Source organism: Diadema antillarum, unplaced genomic scaffold, assembly GCF_040938485.1.
Source record: "Diadema antillarum isolate AM-2024a unplaced genomic scaffold, OU_Dant_1.0 scf00000053, whole genome shotgun sequence".
NCBI lineage: Eukaryota > Metazoa > Echinodermata > Echinoidea > Diadematoida > Diadematidae > Diadema > Diadema antillarum.
In genome coordinates this window covers 1370829-1392944 of record NW_027270942.1, presented here as the reverse complement: position 1 = coordinate 1392944, position 22116 = coordinate 1370829, and the positions used below count along the sequence as shown (strand labels likewise).

Genomic DNA, 22116 nt, shown 5'->3' with positions numbered 1-22116 from the left:
CCAATTTCCTTATAATAATGAGTACAATTTGTATGAAGGGTAAACATTATGCACTGCCATAAAATGTACATCTGTATACTGTTATTCACATTTTATTGATGCCTTGTTCTTATTCTAGCATATAGTGATAGTTGCTTACTGTAGTTTTATTATTTTAAGTGAATACAGGACTAGAACTTTGTGTTACCAGTTTTGAAGCCTCCGAAACACACTAGTTTGTTAACTGAAGCCTCCGAAACTCACAAGTCTGAAAATTTCAACTTTGTCAAAAATAATCAAATTTCTTTGGGATTTGGGTTGATAAATGTTTGTTACCAAGAGATAATTTAGGGCTATGTTTAGAGTGGCTCTTGCTTCTAGAACATTCTTTTAACTTAAAAATAGTTTGTCAGGTACCATTTTTACCTTGGAATTTGAAGTTCACATCCAAATAATTGCAAGAGCGAATATCTGTTGGGGGAAAAGTGTTTTGATATTTCAAATATATGTTCACAGCAAATGAAAAGTTGCATTATCTCCACCATTTATCTTCATTTGGTTGCTGTGGGTGACCAAAACATTCTTGTTGTTTTTACCTAAATTTATCTAAAATTCCATAATAGTCACTTCATTTTTCATATTTAGCCTAAGAATTAAGCTCTGGAATGACAAAATATTGAAAATATAGACATTCCTATATAAAATAAAGGCAAAGATAAAAATGGAAACACAACTTTAATTTTTGACCCTTGCCACATCAAAGTTACACCCTTTACTGTAAAACTGACCATATTAGATCACATCAAATGAGATTGTATGTTGGAACAATTGTCCTGAATTGGTGTCTCAAGTGCTAAATTTGACATATGTGGTTTGTATAGTGTATGTACATTGTTTGATGTGTATTTCGAGTGATGTTTGTCATTTACCGACATAAGTTGGTTAAAATTCCTGTTAACTAATGTTTTCATTCGGGGGTTAAATTTTGAAGAAAAGATTTAGTGCAATTCCACAAAACTTGCTTAAGATAAAACCGACCTCAGTTGGCTTTTGGTAATCACTTTACCCAACAGTTATGTGGTTCACTTGGAAATCGACTGTCTGTTAAAATGCTATCCAGATTTCTGAAAGCATAGATTTGATGGTGTAATGCAGATGTGTGAATTTGAAATCCAAACTGACATTGTGTGTGTGTGTGTGTGTGTGTGTGTGTGTGGGTGTGTGTGTGTGTGTGTGCGTGTGTGTAGTTTTTGTTTTTGTTTGTTTGTTTGTTTTTTCTAAGAGGATGCAAAATTGCCATTAATTTCTCCCCCATGCATAATATAAAACACATGTTGTGGAGAGTGAAAATGCTACTCTTGTTTTTCCATAGCTGGGAGTACAGTATGTGGGTGAGTTTATTATGGGCCGTTTGTGGATTACATTATACTCTACATACATACAGTAGATCTAGTAGGTTTGAGTAGGAGAGTGAATGGTAGGCATATTCTCTAAAACATCCCCTCACCTTTGTAACTACACTTCCAAAAAGAGCATGAACTGTGACAGAAGTCAAATCAAACATTAACATTTCATTCATATAGAGTTAATAGGTAATAATGATAATAATAATACAGTATACGTTTAATGTGCCAATTTCACATGACTAACGTGCTCAAGGCGCAGTAGGAAAAGTGAGTTATGAAGTACAAAAATCATTACACAAACATGCGCATGAAAATGACACAATCATGATGATCTAAAATATATATATATATATATATATATATATATATATATATATATATATATATATATATCATAATACCGGTATACTATTCTATGGTAAAAGATTGGAATAACAAGTAAAGAAGTATTTTGCTGGTTTTTCTTTTCTTTTTTTTTTAAAGAGCTCATCTTTCATACAGTTGACGACTTTACCGACACCAGAAAAAAAAAAATACTAGTCATTTTCTCATTAACATGAAACAAGATAAGATATCATTGCTTTGGATGCTGACTAATTTTGTAAAAAAAAAAAAAATAAAATAAAACAAGAACAAGGATAATGTGACATTCGCAGATCATAATTTGAGATATTGAGGTGTTGGATGTACACATTTTATGTACCACCTTCTCAGTATATATGGCAGTGGTCCGATGCAATAATTTCTGCGTGCATACCAATATCAGTAACACAAGGAATATTTTGCAGTTTCATTGAACAGTCTGTGTTGAAAGTATTCTTTTTTTTTAAGCAAAAAGTTGAAAAGTTGAGATTCCAGTACTGATTGTCCAATAGTCTTCTTGCATGTTACGCATCCTTGATTTCCTTTATTGTTGGTTTCGTTTTGGAAAAGTGATTTTGTAAATTCTCAGATCCATGGGGAATGTATTCACAGTATACATGTGCATGATAATTATGTAAGTGATTACTAGTAAACTGCAGGTGCCCAAGGGCAACAATCTAATTTGCATATTACGCGCGGCAAACCGCTCCAGTGTGCACAGCGTGCCGCTGCGGCAGAGTTTAGCGGCAAACCACCGCCGCTGCCGCTGCCGCAAAACCGCTCCAATGTAGGGTTGTAGTAGTAGTAGTAGTAGTAGTAGTTTATTCTTTAAAAATCACACCCGTCACACGGACGGCCGGCCTAAAAAGGCCTACATGTATGAGTGATACATGTATACATCAAACATTATAAGTAATACAAAATATATAAATGAATCATGTAAGACATACAGACAATAAAAAATAATTTAACATAACAAAAGAGAGAATATGGTGGGCTAAATAATACATAAAAGAGATATTCAGCTGTGGGAATATAATAAATTGTTACGGCACGTTAAAATAAGGTTGGCAAAACTGGCTACTTGACAGCACAGTGACTTTGATGACATTAAAAAAAGGAATTGTTGGTAAATAGGTAACTGAGGGAAGGTGGGATCTCTTTCTGATATAATACTGAATAATTGTGATCTGAAATCATCGTATGCCGAACAAATCATAAAACAATGAAACTCATCTTCTACATCACCAGAATTACAGATTATACAAAATCTTTCATTGTGTGGGACATTTTTATAACGTCCGGTTTTAAGGGCAATAGGGGCACAACCACTTCTAAACAGAGCTAATGCTCGCCTGTTAGATCTATTCTGACACTGCATAACATAATTAGAAGTATTCATAGAATGTTTAAAATTACGATATGTTCTGAGTTTGTTTCTGGATTGGGGAACTCTCCTTTTATCATCAAACCGTGAACATTTCCACTTATTTTCAACAAATAATTTACATGCTTTGGATACGGTGCTCACCTGTATGTGTACTAACAATCTCAGCCAATGGTTCAACATGCATACACTGCAGTTTTGCAAATAATTGTTTAACCTTATAACACCAATTCTTAATACCATGATTTGCCAGGGACTTTGACCACAAGAAAATTTTTCCAGGGTAATGGTCACTAGTATACTTACTCAGGTTACACCAAAGCCTAGCAATTGATTGACACTGATAAAAAAAAGGGGGATCCCAACCCATATCACCCATAACTGCATCATTAGGGGTATATTTCCCCACTCCAAGGTAGAAACGACATGTTCTATAAAAAACACTATTAATGGCTGAATATTCTTCTAAGCCCCAAATACCGCTTGCATATTGGGCAAAATCATAGCATCATACAACTTTTTATAGGTCATAAACAGAGAACCACCGATCAATTTAAATTTACTAATAACCACTCCGAGGGCTCTAGTTGCAGATTGAGCCAATATCTTGGTTCCTTTTTGTAAACTTAAAAATTCATCAAACCACAATCCAAGATATTTATAGGAGTCAACAATATCAAGCTTTTGACCATTACAATAAAATAAAGATGTGGTTTTTGCTTGGGCTTTTCTCCTGAAATGTACAATTTGAGTTTTTAAAGTATTAAATTCGATCCTCCACTTCTGAGCCCACAAACATATACAGTTGTACTATCAAGCTTCAACTGAAGGTCATTTTTATTGTCAGCAATTACCACAATGTCATCTGCATACATAAGCATATCAATGTTTGTATCTAACACCTGGATACCTCTGTTACACAGCCTCACACTATCAACTATATCATTAATGAAAATATTTAACAGGACTGGGGACAAAAGACAACCTTGTTTTACCCCTAGATCCACATTAAAAAAATCAGTAAGGTTACCATTCACATTTACAGTACATTTGGTATCTTGATAAAGAGCCTTTATGGAGTTATACAACTTGCCATGAACACCAATAGACCTCAGCTTGTACCATAACAAAATCCTATTAACAATAACATGATCAAATGCTTTTTTTGCATCAATAAAGCAAACAAAAGTATCTTTTTTACACAGCTTTCTGTTTTCAATTATAGAATAGAGGCTATATAAGTGCTCAAGACAACTCCTTTTCTTTCGAAACCCGTACTGTTCCTCATTAATAACACCTTCTTTTTCAAGGAAATTAATCAATCTTTCTTTTATGATATCACAACAAATCTTACAAATCACAGATATCAATGTAATACCTCTGTAACTTAAAGGTTCACATTCATCCATACCAGGTTTAAGAATTGGATGAATAATACCTTTTTGCCATATCTGTGGGGAAATACCATGTTCAAAACAAAAAGAGTATAAAGCATGCAGGAACTGAATAGAAACTTTATTTTTTACTACCTCAGCAATAAAACCATCTATTCCTGATGCTTTATCTAATTTTGCTCTGTTTACTGCTGAAGTTACCTCTGATAATCCAATAGGATGATTCAGATCATCTCCCCGTGAATCAATTTCCTGAACATTTAATTCCAACTCCAATAATTTCTTTTTTATACCAAACAAAAAATCATTGTCAAAACCAGCATCATTATCAGTAAAAAGAGAGGAGAAATCATTTTGCCATTGTACTCAATACAATATCAAAATTCTCCGTTATTTCTCCATCACTATTGACTACCTCCACAGGAATTTTATAACACCTGTTACTTTCATCTGAGCCAATCTTCCCTATCTCCTTCCAAAAACTACTAGAGTCTTTATTAACCATTGCATCCAATGCATTAATTTTTCTATGCTGATATGCTCTTTTTGCTTGACGTACAGCTTTATCAAAATTTCTATGTACAGCTTTATAATCATCAAACTTCATCTTTCTACCATAAGCATTTTTACATTTCAACCATTCTTTTTGTTTACATTTCACTCTATTCCACAAGGATTGGAGATTTTCATCCCACCATGCTTTAGGAGTGTGAGGGAGACCTTTTACGGGTCTATTGGTTTTCTTTTTCCTACAATGCCTGTGTACTGCATTTTGCAGAACTTTTTCAAATTCACCATATACTTCATCCAAATTGCTCTTGTGATGGTACACCATCTGCTAATCTTCTCAAAAGAGAATCTACTGCATTGTTACTTTCCTCATCACACATAAATCTATCATTTATATCATTTAAATGATACAGTTTAGACAGATTTTGAGGACTAGAATTAACAGGCTCTGTGCATTTGGCTCTATCACCTGAAGGATTTCTGTCAAGTGACCAGCATAGAATAGAATGGTCAGGAATTGAACCTAACACTGGAATAGAATGCTTGTCAATTAACTCTGCAATGAGCAGAACATAAAAATTGGAGTATAGGTTTAAATCATGGTAGGGTACTATACAGTAATCCACAACTGAACTTCCTTTATAAGACACACAAGTAAAATTATCATTTGTATATCTACCATTTAGGCAGCACAAATTTGACGAAACACAAAAATCCATTTCTTCCTTGAGAGTTTGTTTCAAAGTCAATAGTCTTTCTTTGTCTAATGCAATCTATGCCTTCGATAATATCTGATAAATCTCCATTTCTCGCATTAAAATCTCCACAGATTTGAATTTTACCACAATCTTTGTATTTGTATACTCCGGAAAGTAGCTTATCAAAAAATTCTTCACCATGTCCCCCTCTGCTTGAGTTTTCTGGGGGTAAGTAACAGACGCAACATATCCTTTCCTTGCTTGTCTTTCAACTGCAGCCATAATATCCCCTCATATGATTTCTCCAAACATTTAACCGAGCAATACTGAAGCATGCGACGATGTATCAAGCAGCCGACTCCTCCAGATCCTTTCCTTGCATTTTTGTGCAATTGTAACCGGTTTATGCCCAAACCAAATGTAGTTGCTAACTTGAATTGATTGACTTTCAAGAAGATGAGTTTCCACCAAACAAATAATATCAAAATCACACTTCGCTAAAATGGTTTTCCTCAATGAACATGAATCAGACCAACCACCAACATTCCAGCAGCCGATGTTTAACTGACAAGAGCCGTCGCTATCCTACGCTATCTCCTTGGTGGCTCCTTCCACTTCCGCTTGGGGGCCAGCGTTTGGCTTCTTGTATTCTACTCCGTCAATGAAAAGTTTGTCGTGCCGGAAGAACATTTTCTTTCCTGCTTTGAAGGCCTCAGAAGCTACAAATTTCAGTTGCTGCTTCGCTTTACGATCAGACAAGGTCTCATCCTGCTTGATGTACAACTGTGACTTTGCCTCACAAAGTTTGCCTTTGGCCCGTAGGATCCTATCTCTCACCTCGATTGAGCTGACTTTGAAGATGATAGGTCTGGCAGCCCCATCACTCCTTCTTTTTCCAACTCTGTGGGCTACTTCCACCTTTGCATCAATGCCTAGCTCGCCTTTCAAGACACTGTTGACTATTGCGGCAGGGATCGCATCCTTTTTCTCTGGACCATGGTTGCAGAGAAGCAGGTTACATCTGCGAGAGTGACGCTCTAGGTTGTTATTGACGACCTGCAGATTGTCAATTTTTTTTCATGCATGCAGACATGTTCTTTGTGAGAGCCTTTACTAATTTTTCTCAACTTCATCGCTTCTTGCTGCTTCGAAGTCAATCGAGTCTTTCAGCTCAGCTTGTGTAGTTTTAAGTTCCTGGATACACTGCTTCATTGATTCCTGGCCATCTAAATTGGATCTAAGTGCCTGTCTGACATATGATTTGAAGTCAGAATCGTCCGCTACATTGCCCGCGCTCATATGTCGTGGCTTTGCTTTATCCCTACTGCCGCCAGCGCCGCGGGCGGAGCGATCACGCAGCTCCACACTGGACCCGAATACTGGCTCCCACAGTAACACAAGACGCAATACGTCGGACTGGGCGAGCTGTTTTCACCGAAGACACGTTTGTGGCGCAACAACAACTCTAGTGAATTCGTCAGTTAATAGGGATTCATAAAAGTTACAGACTGAACAAACGAAAAATGACACCTTTTTTTACCGATATGTGAACACTCCCAAGATCGCACGGATGTCATCAACAGGAGAAATTCAGCAATTTGTCGGGGTAGAAAGAGCGAACAGGACACTATGCAAAGCCGCCATTGTACGCTCTTTGATGCTAAGTGCCATAGCACTGTGACTCCTCTCAGACTGGCGCCACCTTTTGGCCGGGAAAAGAGAGGAACGTATTTTTTTGATCGAAGTGAAATGGTTTTATCAGAGTGAAATGCTTTTATCAGAGTGAAATGGTTTTAGTGCAGTGAAATGGTTTCGTCAGAGTGATATGGTACGCCAAAGTGAAATGATTCTTTTTACGGAAAGAAGAAATGATTTATTTTTTTTCTTGAAAAGTGAAATGAATTTTTGTGAAAAGTCAAATGTTTTTGGTTAAAAGTGAAATACATTTTGTGAAGAGTGAAATGAATTTTTATTTTAAAGTGAAATGTATTTTTGTGAAAAGTGAAATGTATTTTTATTTAAAAGTGAAATGCATTTTTGTGAAAAGTGAAATGAATTTTAATTTATAAGTGAAATGTATTTTTATTTAAAAGTGAAATGTATTTTTGTGAAAAGTGAAATGAATTTCTATCTAAAAGTGAAATGTATTTTTGTAAAAAGTGAAATAAATATTGGTGAGTGAAATGTATTTGTTAAAAGTGAAATGAATATTGGCTGGAGTGAAATGAATTTTGTATTGTTTCCCTAATGGCGTTCCATAGTGCATTCATCCTTCACTTTGCTCAGCTCTGTCTAGTGCCGTTTTCCCTGTTTATGAAGCTTGCTTCGTGTGTTGCGCGTCTTCTTTAACCCGTTGAGGTCGGTTTGATTTTGCTACAACACGCAATTCCCATAGACACCTGCCCGAGTATACTCGGAACCACAGAACTCTTACACATAAGAGTTCTGTGCTCGGAACTCGTCCTGGGCAACGGCTCGAGGCCGATGTAGATTTTCTCGTCGGTAGAGGTCGCTACCTTACTGAGGTTCTTAGCCGTGCATTTGTTGGATCGGGCAATCGTCCTTTCATCAGTAGTTGCAGGAGTCCTTGGCTTGTCATCTTTTAAATGCTGTTCAGTTTTGGCCCACGAACTGTTGATTATTTTGATGTTGTGCGCCTTTGTTATGGTATCCATGTTGTCCATGCAGCTGTAGCTAACCTTAAGGTGTTCCTGTTGCACATCTTGTGAAGCTGATGCTCCATTTACATATACTTATTTATCTATTCATTTATTTGTTCTCATCTTTTAAATGCCGTTCAGTTCTTGTGATCACAGCAGACCTGCTTTTTTTTAAGAACTGCATACAGTGTACATAAGCTCTATATACTCTTACAGTAAAAACAAAACAATGATAGAATATAGTATTTACAAACTGCTCTTTACAAATACATTCACAAAAGATATTAACTATATTGCATAAGATGGTATATTGTATGTCTCTTTGTTTAGTTGAATAGACCATATGTTGTTGTGTTTTAAAGAAAGAAGAGAGAGAGAAAAAAATATATACATGAATATATAGATATAAATATAATACTAAATATATTTATATGATTATGTAATACATGATATATTACTAGGTGTTTCAAAAAGCATTTCCCACTTTTGATCATAAATATTTCAAAAACTATTCATTCGATAAAATTGTCATTAATATGAGTAATAGCTGGATAGTGTACAATTTGGTTGGAGGTAATTTGCGCGTGAAAGCATAAATCAGTTTCATTAAATCTAAGATTGATTTTGAAGTAAGGTTTCAGATTTTGGTCAAATTTTAACCCTCTGTACAAAAATTGAACTTCGCACAGGAACCAATAATGTGTATGTGAGTGTGTGCTGACAATGGCCCTGAACAATGGACATGCCTGAACCACCTGTGGACTAGGCGTCAGTCTGGCGCTCCCTGTCACATGAATGCTTAATCAATAATTCATGTGGATTGCCATGGGCACTGCTAGTCTGAATTCATGCACGGTAAAGTGCTTGCAAACACCACATTTCATTCCAGCTGGCAATCATTTTCAAATTTTGCTTCACATATCACTAAATTTGGGATATAAATAAGCATAGATAATCTAAAGTTCCTCGTTTTAATACAACTGTCTACTAATTAGTCGGAATTTTTTTTCGCTTTTTCGATAAAAAGAGATCATTTCTGGTAAAGAGTTCAGCAGCATTTATCATTGGGGCGATTTGTTTCAGAGTAGATTTATTTAAGGCTCCATATACACAAGTGTATTATACTCTAATTGATTTTCTTTACTTCCTGTCACCACGTTTACGATAGAACAGAAGGTATTCATTGTAATTTTGTTTTTCAGAAGTAGAGAGAGCACTGATGCGACTCAACGACAGTATCGACAGGCGTTTGACTTTACACAGATACTGCCAGAGGCTGAATAAAGACTAGCTGTGATAGTGGAATTTCTCATGAATGAATAATGAAGCATTCAAACCCTGGCCATTGTTCAGGACCATTGTCAGGGTGTTAACCACACACTCCCATACACACCCATTGACCCCTGTGCAAAGTGAAATTTTGAACAGAGGGTTGAAAATAGAGCAAAGTCTGGAACCTAACTGTGAAATTAATCATGGATTTCATGAAACTTATTTATGCTTTCATATTTAAACCACCTTCAACCAAATTGTACACTATTCAGCTATCATTCATATCAATAACAGTGTTATCTGACATATAGTTTCTGAATGATCAAGAATCAAAAGTGGGAAATGTTTTTTGAAACACCTAGTACATACATATATATATATATATATATATATATATATATAATATATATATGTGAGATATGAGAAAGGGAGGAGAAATCGGTGCGTAGCTTTGACACCGTTATTCCTCTTACTGTTCCTCCTTTTTGGAAAAGCGCAAGAGTTGAAAAATTGGTCTCCGCCGGGAATCGAACCCGGGTCTTTGGCATGGAACGCCAACGCCTTAACCGCTCGGCCACGGAGACGTCATAGCGATTCAGGCCGACCCAAGCTCGAATATCCGACGGACCAACCCTTCAACTCTTTAGCATACGTTCCTTTTTGGGGCAGAGAGTTATGAATAACGACCAGCCGCGTGCCTCAGCTGGATCTGCAATGAGATTCACGCAACGGTGAATTGGGATAATGGTTTTGCGAAAGATATCACCGCTACAACAGCTTTTTTTGGCTTCTCCTGAATAATTTTGCATATGTGAGATATGAGAAAGGGAGGAGAAATCGGTGCGTAGCTTTGACACCGTTATTCCTCTTACTGTTCCTCCTTTTTGGAAAAGCGCAAGAGTTGAAAAATTGGTCTCCGCCGGGAATCGAACCCGGGTCTTTGGCATGGAACGCCAACGCCTTAACCGCTCGGCCACGGAGACGTCATAGCGATTCAGGCCGACCCAAGCTCGAATATCCGACGGACCAACCCTTCAACTCTTTAGCATACGTTCCTTTTTGGGGCAGAGAGTTATAAATAACGACCAGCCGCGTGCCTCAGCTGGATCTGCAATGAGATTCACGCAGCGGTGAATTGGGATAATGGTTTTGCGAAAGAGATATATATACATATACACAATTATATCTACATTGTATATATATATATATATATATATATATATATAAAGATAGATATATACGCATATATATATATATATATACGCAACGGTGAATGTATGTTGAAGTTAAACATAATCATGACTATGTACAAAGCAAAGGGTTAGATTGTGGGAGGAAAGATATCTTTCAATAAAGAACAATATAAATCATTATGTCTCCGGCAACTCATTATGCCTCCGCCACGAAGTGTTGCCGGAGGCATTTTGGGTTATCCGGCCGTAATCAATAATGATGTGGACAGCTTCATAACTTAAAAAAACAGTTTGAGGTATGCTGACGAAACTTGGCATATTTATGTATGTATGTATGTATGTATGTATGTATGTATGTATATGTATGTATGTATATATGAATGGACGAAGTTGTGCCTATCGATTCTTGGGTGGGTGCCCATGGTCAAGGTCAAAATTAATTCTTAAAATTTCACCATTTCCCCTTTAGGCCTAGCCCTGCAATGCCTGAAAGTACTATCTTGATACTTTGTTTATACATGGTATTACCAGATAAAGATTCTCTCGGGATAATTTTGGGCCACGGGGTCTAAGGTCAAAGGTCGAGTGAAAAGGCGGAATTTCACTTTTTTTCTCCATATCTCAGAAATGGTTCAACTCAAGGTTCACTGAGTATACACAGTACAAAGTACAATTCGTATAGTAGGAGTATATAAGTTGTATCATTTGGTTTGTCGCGTCTGTCACAATAGGTCCAACTTATCGGCAACATGGCTCCTTCGGGAAGGATCTTAAGCGCCAGGACATTCTGTATCATTACGGGAAGTAGCAGTGGAATCGGACGTGCTATGGCCATAGCCATAGCGAAGGAAGTTGGAGAAAATTCGGTAATGGTCATTACGGGCTTAGATGCTGCTGATCTTGACGAGACACAACGCCTACTACGAGAAGCTGCTCCTGGCGTGCAAGTTAGGTCAATAGCAGCCGACTTGACGGACCAGGCTGCATTCCCCAACTTTCTGGCTGAATTGACGAAGGACATCGTCGCAAAAGATTTCCAACACTGCCTCCTCATCAATAACGCTGGATCTCTCGGCGATACTTCCCGCTTCATGCGAGACTTGTCCGCGTCCGATGTGGAGTACGTGCAAGACTACTGCATGCTTAACTTGACGTCGGCTTTCCTGCTCACTTCTCACTTTCTCTCCAAGTTTCCCGCGAGAGAGGGACTCCGAAGGACCGTGATCAACCTCACGTCGTTTGCCGCCATCAGGCCCGCAAGAGCATGGTAAATAAACGATACATGTCTTGATTAAATGGATGTAGCATTTCGTCCTTCATCTCCATGTACGAGTCTGTTGTCGTGTGACAAATACCTCAACACCTTTTCCTACGGAAAAAAAGGAAAATTAATAAGAATAAATGAAAATAGACATGAATTAAAAAACACACACACACACACACACACACACAACGTGCTCTAGAATGGAGCCTACAATACGTCTCACTTTACTGTTACACCAGACTTTTTTCAGTAGTTTCGATGCATCAGCGAACTCGAATGCTTTAAATGCATGTTGCATCAGTCTTTATGCATTAGATAATTTTCTTTACGTGAGTTTGTAAGGCTGCCAGCATCCGTCTTCCCGCAACTAGTGTCTAATCTTGGCATCTGTGCCTTCCCATCCTCCTCATGATGCAAAACGCCTCTCCAATTATACGATGAAAGGCGTATATGTTCCAGATGGATGAGTTTAAGAGAGGTGTGCATCCACACACCCCTATTATGCACACCTTCCTCCTGCATACATGGCTATTATATTGCTGGGGGAGATTGGGATAACGAGATGTTTTCGGAAGGAGGACGGGTTTGATCAGCGCACCATCTTTTGCAATTTGATCCTCTGGCACACACATGTACATCTTAATGCCATCTTCCTCCTGCGTTACACTCCTCGCATCTACATTCTTGCACTGAAATACCTATCTTTTATTCTTTGTAGAAAATACCATAGTAACAATCACCTTTTTTGACATATTTGTTATCTTCAAATGCGCACAAAGTGCGAAGCGAGTGCAGGGTGAAACTGGACGAAGGGAGACGGGGGTTGCCATAGTGATCGAGCGAGTGCAATCGGAGCCTTTTCGGATATGCGTGCAGTTATACAATCATTGTTTTTTAAAGTTAATACAAATAAGTCAGTAGAGCTTTCTTCGGATCCTCCCTTGACCAAGTAGAAGTTGTGAGCTTTCATTTTCAAGCAGAAAAAAGGCATAATCCAGTCTGTCGAATGTTATGACTTTCGAGATCACCCAAAGACGCATATGGTAGCTTGAAATAAGCGTTTGTTATCGGAATAGGTGGTCTAGAATAGTGGGGTTTGTTTGTTCGCTCCTTTGTTTTTTTTTTCCTAACTCAGCCGAGTCATAATAAAGCAAGTGAAGGTAACGAATCCTATTCTGACTTGATATATTATAACTGTAGTCTTTCTACGAGAGTTTGGGACTAGCTGCTTAAAAGTTGTGATTCCCGTCAAACGTAGTTTTCCAAAAGATTGTGATTGGCCCTGTTTATGGGTTGGGATATTCTTGAAATCATTCGAAAACGCATTTAACCCGAAGCGAAGCCAAAGGATGGGACTCTCCTTAAAATTCTCCCACTATGGAGGGAATAAATAAAGCCTTGATACGACTTTTATTCTTACAGAACATGACTTGTAGGCCTATGTGCATATTTTCAACGACAAACATACTAAATTTCACAGTTTTCTTTGTACGTTCTGTTGATAAAGTGAAAATAAAGTTTTGATTGAATTGAATCGAATTGAACATTGTCAACGCATTGTTGCTGTACCCCGTATGAGTACTTCAATCTCTACCTCTTTTGTCCAGCGGCCTGTACTGTATGGGCAAGTCTGCACGCAGCATGTGGTTCAAGATTCTCGCAGCTGAAGAGCCGGACGTTCGCGTCCTCAACTACGCCCCTGGGCTCTGCGACACGGCCTTGTTTCGCCAATTCACCACGCAGTGTGTGGACGACGGAGTGCTGAATGCAATGGCCGGCATGTTGACCAGCCAGCAACTGCTGAAGCCCGACGATTCGGCCGCCAAGCTGGTGAAGATTCTTGAAGAGGACGCGTTCGAGTCTGGCGAGCACGTCCACTCTTTGGGTCAAAAGCACCACGCTGAAACTTTTGGGTGATCCACGCGATCGTCACAGCGCTGTTCTAATCTTGATGCTTCTATTTCCAATATCCAACACAAATCACTGGCAATGTATTCCTTCTCATTCCTGACAATGCCTAAAACATATTCCAGATTTGTTTATTCGTTCCCTGGTCATGTGTGGAACATTATGATGGAAAGGTAAAAGCATTTGGTCCTTAATACTTACAAGGTAACCTCGAAAATAAATGTAACTTTGCCAAATGGTCTCAAAATTGTGTGTACATCATGTAAGGTGGTATATGTAAGGTAATGTCACAGACTATATAAACTATGAAGTGGAGAACCTCACCGTGTTCAATGAAGGCTGTACTTAATCATTCAATGAGGATTATCACAGGGCTCTGCTTGTGGGTGGACTCATATTTCTCTCTTATATCTGTGACATCACATATTTTATCTTAAAGGACAAGTCCACCTTCATATACATAAGGATTGAGAGAATGCAGCAATATTAGAGAACACATCAGTGAAAGTTTGAGGAAAATTGGACAATCCGTTCAAAAGTTACGAATATTTTAAGTATCTGCGAAGTCACTGCTGGAAGAGAAGACTACTACAGTGTATGATGTCACATGCGTACAACTATATAAGGAAAATAAGAAGAGAATTTCACAAAACTTTACTTTTCGAATAAAGTGCACATTTCTTCGACTTGCTACTGACGTATGTTAAGGGTAATATCATTCCCCCTGCCTTCTGAAAGAGAGAAGTCGAGTGTTCTTTTGTTACGCGAGAAAAATGGAAATATGTTGAATTTTCTTTATTCTTTCTTTATATCATTGTACTCATGTGACATCACAAGCTATAGTAGTCTTTCCATCCAGCCGTGACTGAGCAGAAACTTCAAAAATTCATAACTTTTTAACGGATTGTCCGATTTTGCTCAAACTCTCACTGATGTGTTGTACTAATATTGGATTCACCCAGCCCACATGTCTATGAAGGTGAACTTGTCCTTTAAGCTTTGCAATTCGTCCTTTTAAAAGGGGCGTTCCAGACGATTTTCATAATTTCACATCATTACATAATACATAAATCAACAGCTCCATGTATAGATTTGTGGAATTTATTGTGTTCCTTGAGCAGAGAAACCCGGCAATACTTAAAATCTTAAACAAATTACACTGAACGATATTGATGACATAAAAGCCTCACATATTTCAGAAATGTAGCAGCGTATAGTTCCATTACAATACCACTCGCTTAACAAGTTCACATGTGTAGAATCTATATGCATGCCTTCTTCTTTTGTTCTGCTTCCTTGAGGTCCCACTCATGCATTCTTATGGTGAGGCTGCCATGTGATCATCCTTGTTCATTGCAGTTTGTTATAAATTTTGAAAACATTCTTATTCCTCATCTCAACCACAATAAATTCCGAAACTCTGTACCCAGTATTGCTAATCTATAGTTGTTCAGATGTAAAAGTCTGAAAATCATCGGGAGGTCTTCTTTAAGGGATGACCCCTGCGTCTTTTAGAAAAAAAAATATCAAAACGATGAAAAAAAAAAGATGAATTACACATTATGAAGCAACGCAACTGAGAATCTGTAATTCCTGGTGACACAATACTGGATTCTTGATATAAGTCGTATCAGATCAATATGTTTTTTGTTTTTTGTTTTTTGTCTGAATGTAGACTAAAATCTGAATTCGAACCCTCGTCCATATTTTGTTTATAAACTCGAATAAAAAAAAGAAGAAGCTGGAGTTGTTTACAGACAAAAGTCATGTCTTCCTAAATATACTTTTTTGCTCATGTTTTACTATAGACATTAAAAATTTGTTGTTATAGTATAATTGTATATACTAGCACTCGAAGGGGGTTGGTCAGCAACAATAAACCTTGGCGAATTCTTTTCATTATAGTTGCGATTTCCGAAGTAGTATTGATATCTTTTCTTAAAGCAACAAATTTAGAATCCGTATGATTTATATTGTTAATGGAATGATATTATGTAGATTGCGTGAACATTTTTAATTTACCACCAGTGACAAAATCATATTAGGTATAATACCTCTTAACCCAACCACGAGCAATAGCCCCACCCTACCTCCGGTTGGACCACCCCCCCCCCCCCCCCCCACACACACACACATACACAAACTGTTGCGGCCCTTAAAGCAGCATTTTGTCTCTTTCCTGTTGGAGGTAAAACAGAGAACCAATGAGCGGGTGAGAATACAAATAAACGAAGTGCCACGACTACGTAGCAGTTCATTTAATGGAAATGTTTGTAATCAGGTATCAAGTATGACTGTATCGCTAATTTCTTTATTCCTCGTAAAATGTGTCTTTAAGTCTTTCAATGACTGTGATGAGAACAAGGTCAGTAACATGCATCTCAGAAAAAGAAAAATGTAGTTCATAAACGAAAGAACCAACGGCTTATACGAGTGTGTGATCGATATGGAGATGGTGTTGAGTACTTCTGAAATTAGAACCTGTTATCATGATGATAATTTTTTGATTACTTTTGTTTGCAGGGAAGTGACATCCACTTAAACGCAATGCATATCTTCTAAATTAAGATTCCTCGTTATTTATAGTGCCGTAAATGGCACGTAACACTTTATCATTTGTTGATCTTTCCTTCTATTTACTATACAAAGGAGAAAAAATATACCAATCTGGAGCTTTATCGAAATTTATCACAATCATAACATATTTAAGTAGGCCTGTGTGATATTCAAGTTATATTTGGACACAAGAAGTTTGTTCAACAAATTACGATTTCGACTTTGAATTTCTTCAAGGAGTATTTCTGTATTCTAGTGTTTCAAACTTGAAAAGGCGTTTAGTGTAACTTGAACATTGCAGAGATTGCGTCCTGTTATGCTCCTAAGTCGTGATTAGGTTGTACTGTGATAGTTATTATCAAGCTTGTTCTTTAGCCGTTTAAAGAAAATGCAGTAAATTGTGTTTTTAATAAGATTATATACAATACTTATGTAAGCCTGAAGAGAAATAAACAACATCACGGCCATAACTGAAGTAACATTCACCTCATCACACTGATACACAAAATAACACACAACGTACAAACCAAGATTCATCCCAACACAATGCACACCGCACTGCACCGCACTTCCTTCGCACAATTACTTCCCACTCAGTGAGTGGGAAGATTTTCTTTATGTATCTCTTTACCTGGGGCCATCTTCCTCGTCAAGCTTAGCTTATGATGATGGTCCCCTGCATTTCATTTTTATCATTTCCTATTGCTTCCTTTCATATATGATATTCGTTCATGAAAAAAAAAGAAAATGTATGTAAGATCCAAACGTTACGAATATTAGCTGTGTAAATGACTATGTAAGTATTTTGTTGATTTGTTGATTTGTATTGATTTTGAAATGCAGAAATAAAAACTGAACTGAACTGAACTGAACATAAAATCCTCCACAAACTCCTGTTATTTTGTCACCATTGAGAAAATGGCAGTTAGTATTTTATGGACTCTTTTCTCATTTAACGGGTATAATTATAGATGTTTTATGTCATTTTCATTTCACATAATACTAATGTCATTTATCCAACATTTGATTAGATATGAAAGAAAGAAGATTAAAAAGTCATGTTATATATATATATATATATATATATATATATATACTCTCTAAAAAAATCGAGTGAAAATATTCACTCTTAAAAGATTGAATACAAAAAAAAGAGTGAATTTCGAGTGAAATTGGAGTGAATTTTGAGTGAAAATGTTCATTTTCACTCATTTTGGAGTGACGTCAGGGATCACTCCAAAATCATCGAGTGATCCCTGACGTCACTCCAAAATGAGTGAAAATGAGCATTTTCACTCAAAATTCACTCTTTTTTTGTATTCACTCTTTTTAGAGTGAAAATTTTCACTCGATTTTTTTAGAGAGTATTATATATATATATATATATATATATATATTATACATGTATATATATATTATATATGTATATATATATATATACATATATATATATATATATATATATATATATATATATATATAAAACATATCATACATAAAAAGTCAAGGATACAAAACATACAGCTATACACATGCGCACAAACGAAAAATGTTGTGGGATAAGTAAACGCAATTAGATCGCCTAGTCTGTCAAAGGCATATTCATGATCAAAATCAGTTGAGCAAATAGCCTACCAGAAGTTGCTGATCTTAAAGAAAAGATAAATGGCAATGCTAATAAGACCAAAAGGCAAAATTCATTCAGTCTTAATAAGCTGGTAAAGTTGAGAAATTGATACTTTGTAGTGCCTGCATGAAATTTCACATCTACAACTTAAGGCCGTGTCACACCAGCCTTGCGTGCGACTTGCAAAGAACAATTTTGACTACCCGGAGGTCCCCGTAGATGATCCGCACATGACAGTACCTAGCATGTATTTAAAAAGTAGTCGCCCGGAGGTGCGCACGCATATGTTTTTTACCCGCAACCGTGTTTAGGCCCTGTCACACCTTTCCGGGCAAGCTACTCGGGCTTGCTATACGTGTAGGGATTTTCTAGCATACCGGACATTCCTGAGGGCGGAAAAGGATTTTGTGCGAGTCAGCGCATGTGTCTTACTTGCTGGACGCGTTATACTTGCGAGTATACTGTGTGACCTTTGTACCAGTCGCGTGGGGGCTGACAACTCAGTAAAGGAATTCCTCTAATTTAATGGCTGAAATCTCACAGAATTTCATTATATTGGCTGCATACGGGACTGCGAAGTACCTGCGTGGGAATTGCCTGGGAAGTACTGCCACTAAGGGTCTCCTACTGGCGTTCTGCGTGGACCTCTACGGGCATTCCCGCGACTCACCCGGAAAAAGTTTTGGTCATGCTCAAAACTTGGCTGCGGTTAAATCGGACTTGCGTGAGCACCTCCGGGCAACTACGCGCTAGATACTGTCAGGTGCGGACCAACTGCGGAGAGCTCCGGGGAGTAAATTTGTTTCCCCGCAAGTCAAGCCGCAGAAGTTCCCCCGTACGGTATGACAAGGCATGAATGAAAATTGCAAACATTCTTGTTCGCCCGCTGAAAATCTTCTACGTGCTGGAAACTACCTCCTCGCCACAAGCCCGAGTAGCTTGCCCGGACTGGTGTGACACGGCCTTTAATAAAGACGGGCAAATTTCATTACCATCTTGCCAAGTTATTCCATTATAGTGAACGATGAATGGCATTGCGAACGCAAATATACTGGGTGCATTTAAACCGTTGAGACCACCACGAAAACAAACAACAATAACAAAGTAAAACATTCGGTTTTTGTTGTTGTTGTTGTTGTTATTGTTGTTTTAAAGGGATGGTATAGTATTGGGGAAGATGAGGATTGGCCTTTTAACTTTTTGTGAGATACTAAGAATTCCCTTATAAAACAGTACACAGCATACCTTTCAAGAGGAATTCAAAGTTTATTTGATGAAAAAAACAAAGTAAAACAAAGCAATCGTAAGAAAAGATGGATCCCACCATTTATTAGGATCGCTCTGTTTTGGGTATCTTAGCCATTTCAAAACCAATTTTCATCAAATAAACGTTGAATTCCTTTTGGAATTGAATGCTCTTTCACATTTCATAAGACGTTTCTCAGTATCTCGCCAAAAATGTTAGAAACCTGAAGTTAGGTCTTGATCAAAACTATGCGATCCAGCAGGGATTGAAGAAAATATTCCTAGAGCGAGTATCCGCGGATAACGCCGTCAACCGCCATCTAGACTTCACGTGATTGTATGAATTTTTATTTTAGTGATTGCATTTTGAGAATTGAAATTCAATAACCTGTTACACACTTTTGTTGGAATATTTGAAAATTTTCAATCAAGAAAAAAAGGCAAGAAAAATAATTATAATATATATTCAGAGAGAATGTGGGTTGGCTTTAAATCTTGGTAGCTGTCCATTCTGACAGTTCACTGTGAGTTTCTTCTATTATGGAGTTGCATGGCTTTTGTATGTTATATAGAATAAAAGTTCTGACGATCTGGCTCACACTTTTGTCATGATATTGAAATAATATATTTTATTGAAAACAATAAATGATAAGAATTCAGGGAAAATGCGAATAGCTAAAACTCGTGTGCATATTCGATATCTTCATAGTGCACTAAAAAAGAAATGGAAGAGCATAGCGCTCACCTTCATTATTATTATAAGTACAAAACAATTCAAGGGCTGTGAATAAAGGGATGACATAATTTTTATGATAATGCCGTTTTTATGCTCACACTGGCATAACAGGAAATGTAATAAGTAGATACAAAACAATAAGGAAGAATGAGCACTTGGCGTACCTCTTTTAAAAAGCAGGTGGATAATTACCCTTAACATAGTTATTTCAGTACGAGGACATATGAACTTTTCATCTAAAAAAAAATATTTGTTTTATTTTTATCGTTCCGTATATTTTGTGACGTCACAAACTGCAGAAGTCTTCTCATGATCATCCAGCAATGGCTGCACCACAAAAAAAATAACAATTAGTTTTGAATGGATTGTCCCATTTTCCTAAAACTTTCACTAATGTGTAATTCTACCAATATTGCTGCATTCACTCAATCCACATTTACATTTTGCGTTTCATGTAAATTCCCTTTAAAGGGACTATACAGTACTGGTTGAGGTGAGGATTCAGATTTATAAATTTTTTTGGTGACACAGTGAGAAACCTCTTGAAATATGAAAGAGCATGTAATATCAAGAAGGGCTCAACGTTTATTTGATGAAAATTGGTCTTGAAGTGGCTGAGATATAATAAAATAGCGATCCTAATAAAATTGACAGGCCACGACTTTTATTAGGATCTCTTTGTTTTACCTTGTTTATCTCTGTCATTTCAAAACCGATTTTCATCATATAAACTTTTGATTCCAATTAGAATTATATGCTCTTTAACATTTCATAAAATGGTTTCTAAATATCTCGTAAACTGTTACAAGCTGAATCCTCACCTCAACCAGTAGTGTGCAGTCCCTTTAATTGTAGTTTACTGAGACAAAATAGTGAATAAGGCCTTTGCACACCGCTAATGCAAGCATTATAAGTCATACACTGTTGGAAACTGTTTCGTCACGGAATATGAATTACGATCGCCGAAGTTAGTTGCAACATTACAACAGACTTCCAGAGCAGGCCATTGGATCATTAATGTACCGGACACGAAGTCGTGGGAGTCGTCGAAGTCTATGGGATGATACCCCTTCCCCGAGATGGCATGGAATATGTGACTTATAGTGCATGCCTTGCGGCGTAAATGGCGTCGGTGATTGTATACGTGTGATAACTTCACTGGCAAATGACGGACAAAAATGGATATGTCAAAACAATAATTTCATACGTTCAACCTTTAACCTTATAACAAACATCAAAGGGACAATGAGCATTGAGCAATGCTAATATTAGCCTGTAATATTGACGGACTATATCTGGTCTGTTGCACTATTAATGGAAACACTCAGACCTGGTTCATATGAGATTAGTATAATGACTGATAACCTTTATGAGTCAAATTGATGCCAGACGTGACTGCAAGGCAATATTGAAAAGCAAACTAATGCAAATTAATACAAGGTCTAGACAGACAACAAAAGGAGATTAGACAAACCAGGGCCCCCTTTCGTAAAATAATATGCTAGGATAGCAACTCTTTCCGGAATGGCAACTTACCATAGCAACAACCAATCAGGAAGCTGGATCCGTGGCATTACCATGTCAACTGCATTCCAGCAGGAGTTGCTGTCATGTCAACCTTTCTTTTTTTTCATGAAATGGGGCTCGTAACGGGGACCAGATATACAGCAAAGTAAACAACGACAAAATAACGGACCTACACTCTTATATCAGAGTCTTCACATCCCACAGTGACCCAGAAAAGTTTCTCTCACCTGAATAATGCGCATTCACAGTGATGAATGACGAATGAGAAATCCATGCTCACAGGGCTGCCGAAGAGTACATTTGGGACACGCCACTATTGACTATTATTATGCACTCGAGCGTCTCCGTGTAATACGTTGAAAACTGTAAGTCCATCTGACAGCAATTAAAC

At 37.4% G+C, this 22116-nt stretch overlaps 2 non-coding genes and 1 pseudogene across 2 annotated transcripts; 1 reads left to right on the top strand and 2 right to left on the bottom strand.

Annotated features, from left to right (window-relative positions):
• Positions 1-10181: 10181 nt before the first annotated feature.
• Trnag-ucc (transfer RNA glycine (anticodon UCC)) lies at positions 10182-10253 on the bottom strand. The gene has a single exon. It is a non-coding gene; the product is annotated as a tRNA-Gly (tRNA).
• Positions 10254-10580: 327 nt separating this feature from the next.
• Trnag-ucc (transfer RNA glycine (anticodon UCC)) lies at positions 10581-10652 on the bottom strand. The gene has a single exon. It is a non-coding gene; the product is annotated as a tRNA-Gly (tRNA).
• A 959-nt stretch (positions 10653-11611) lies between these two features.
• LOC139715677 (sepiapterin reductase pseudogene) lies at positions 11612-14043 on the top strand (annotated as a pseudogene).
• The last annotated feature ends 8073 nt before the right edge of the window (positions 14044-22116 follow it).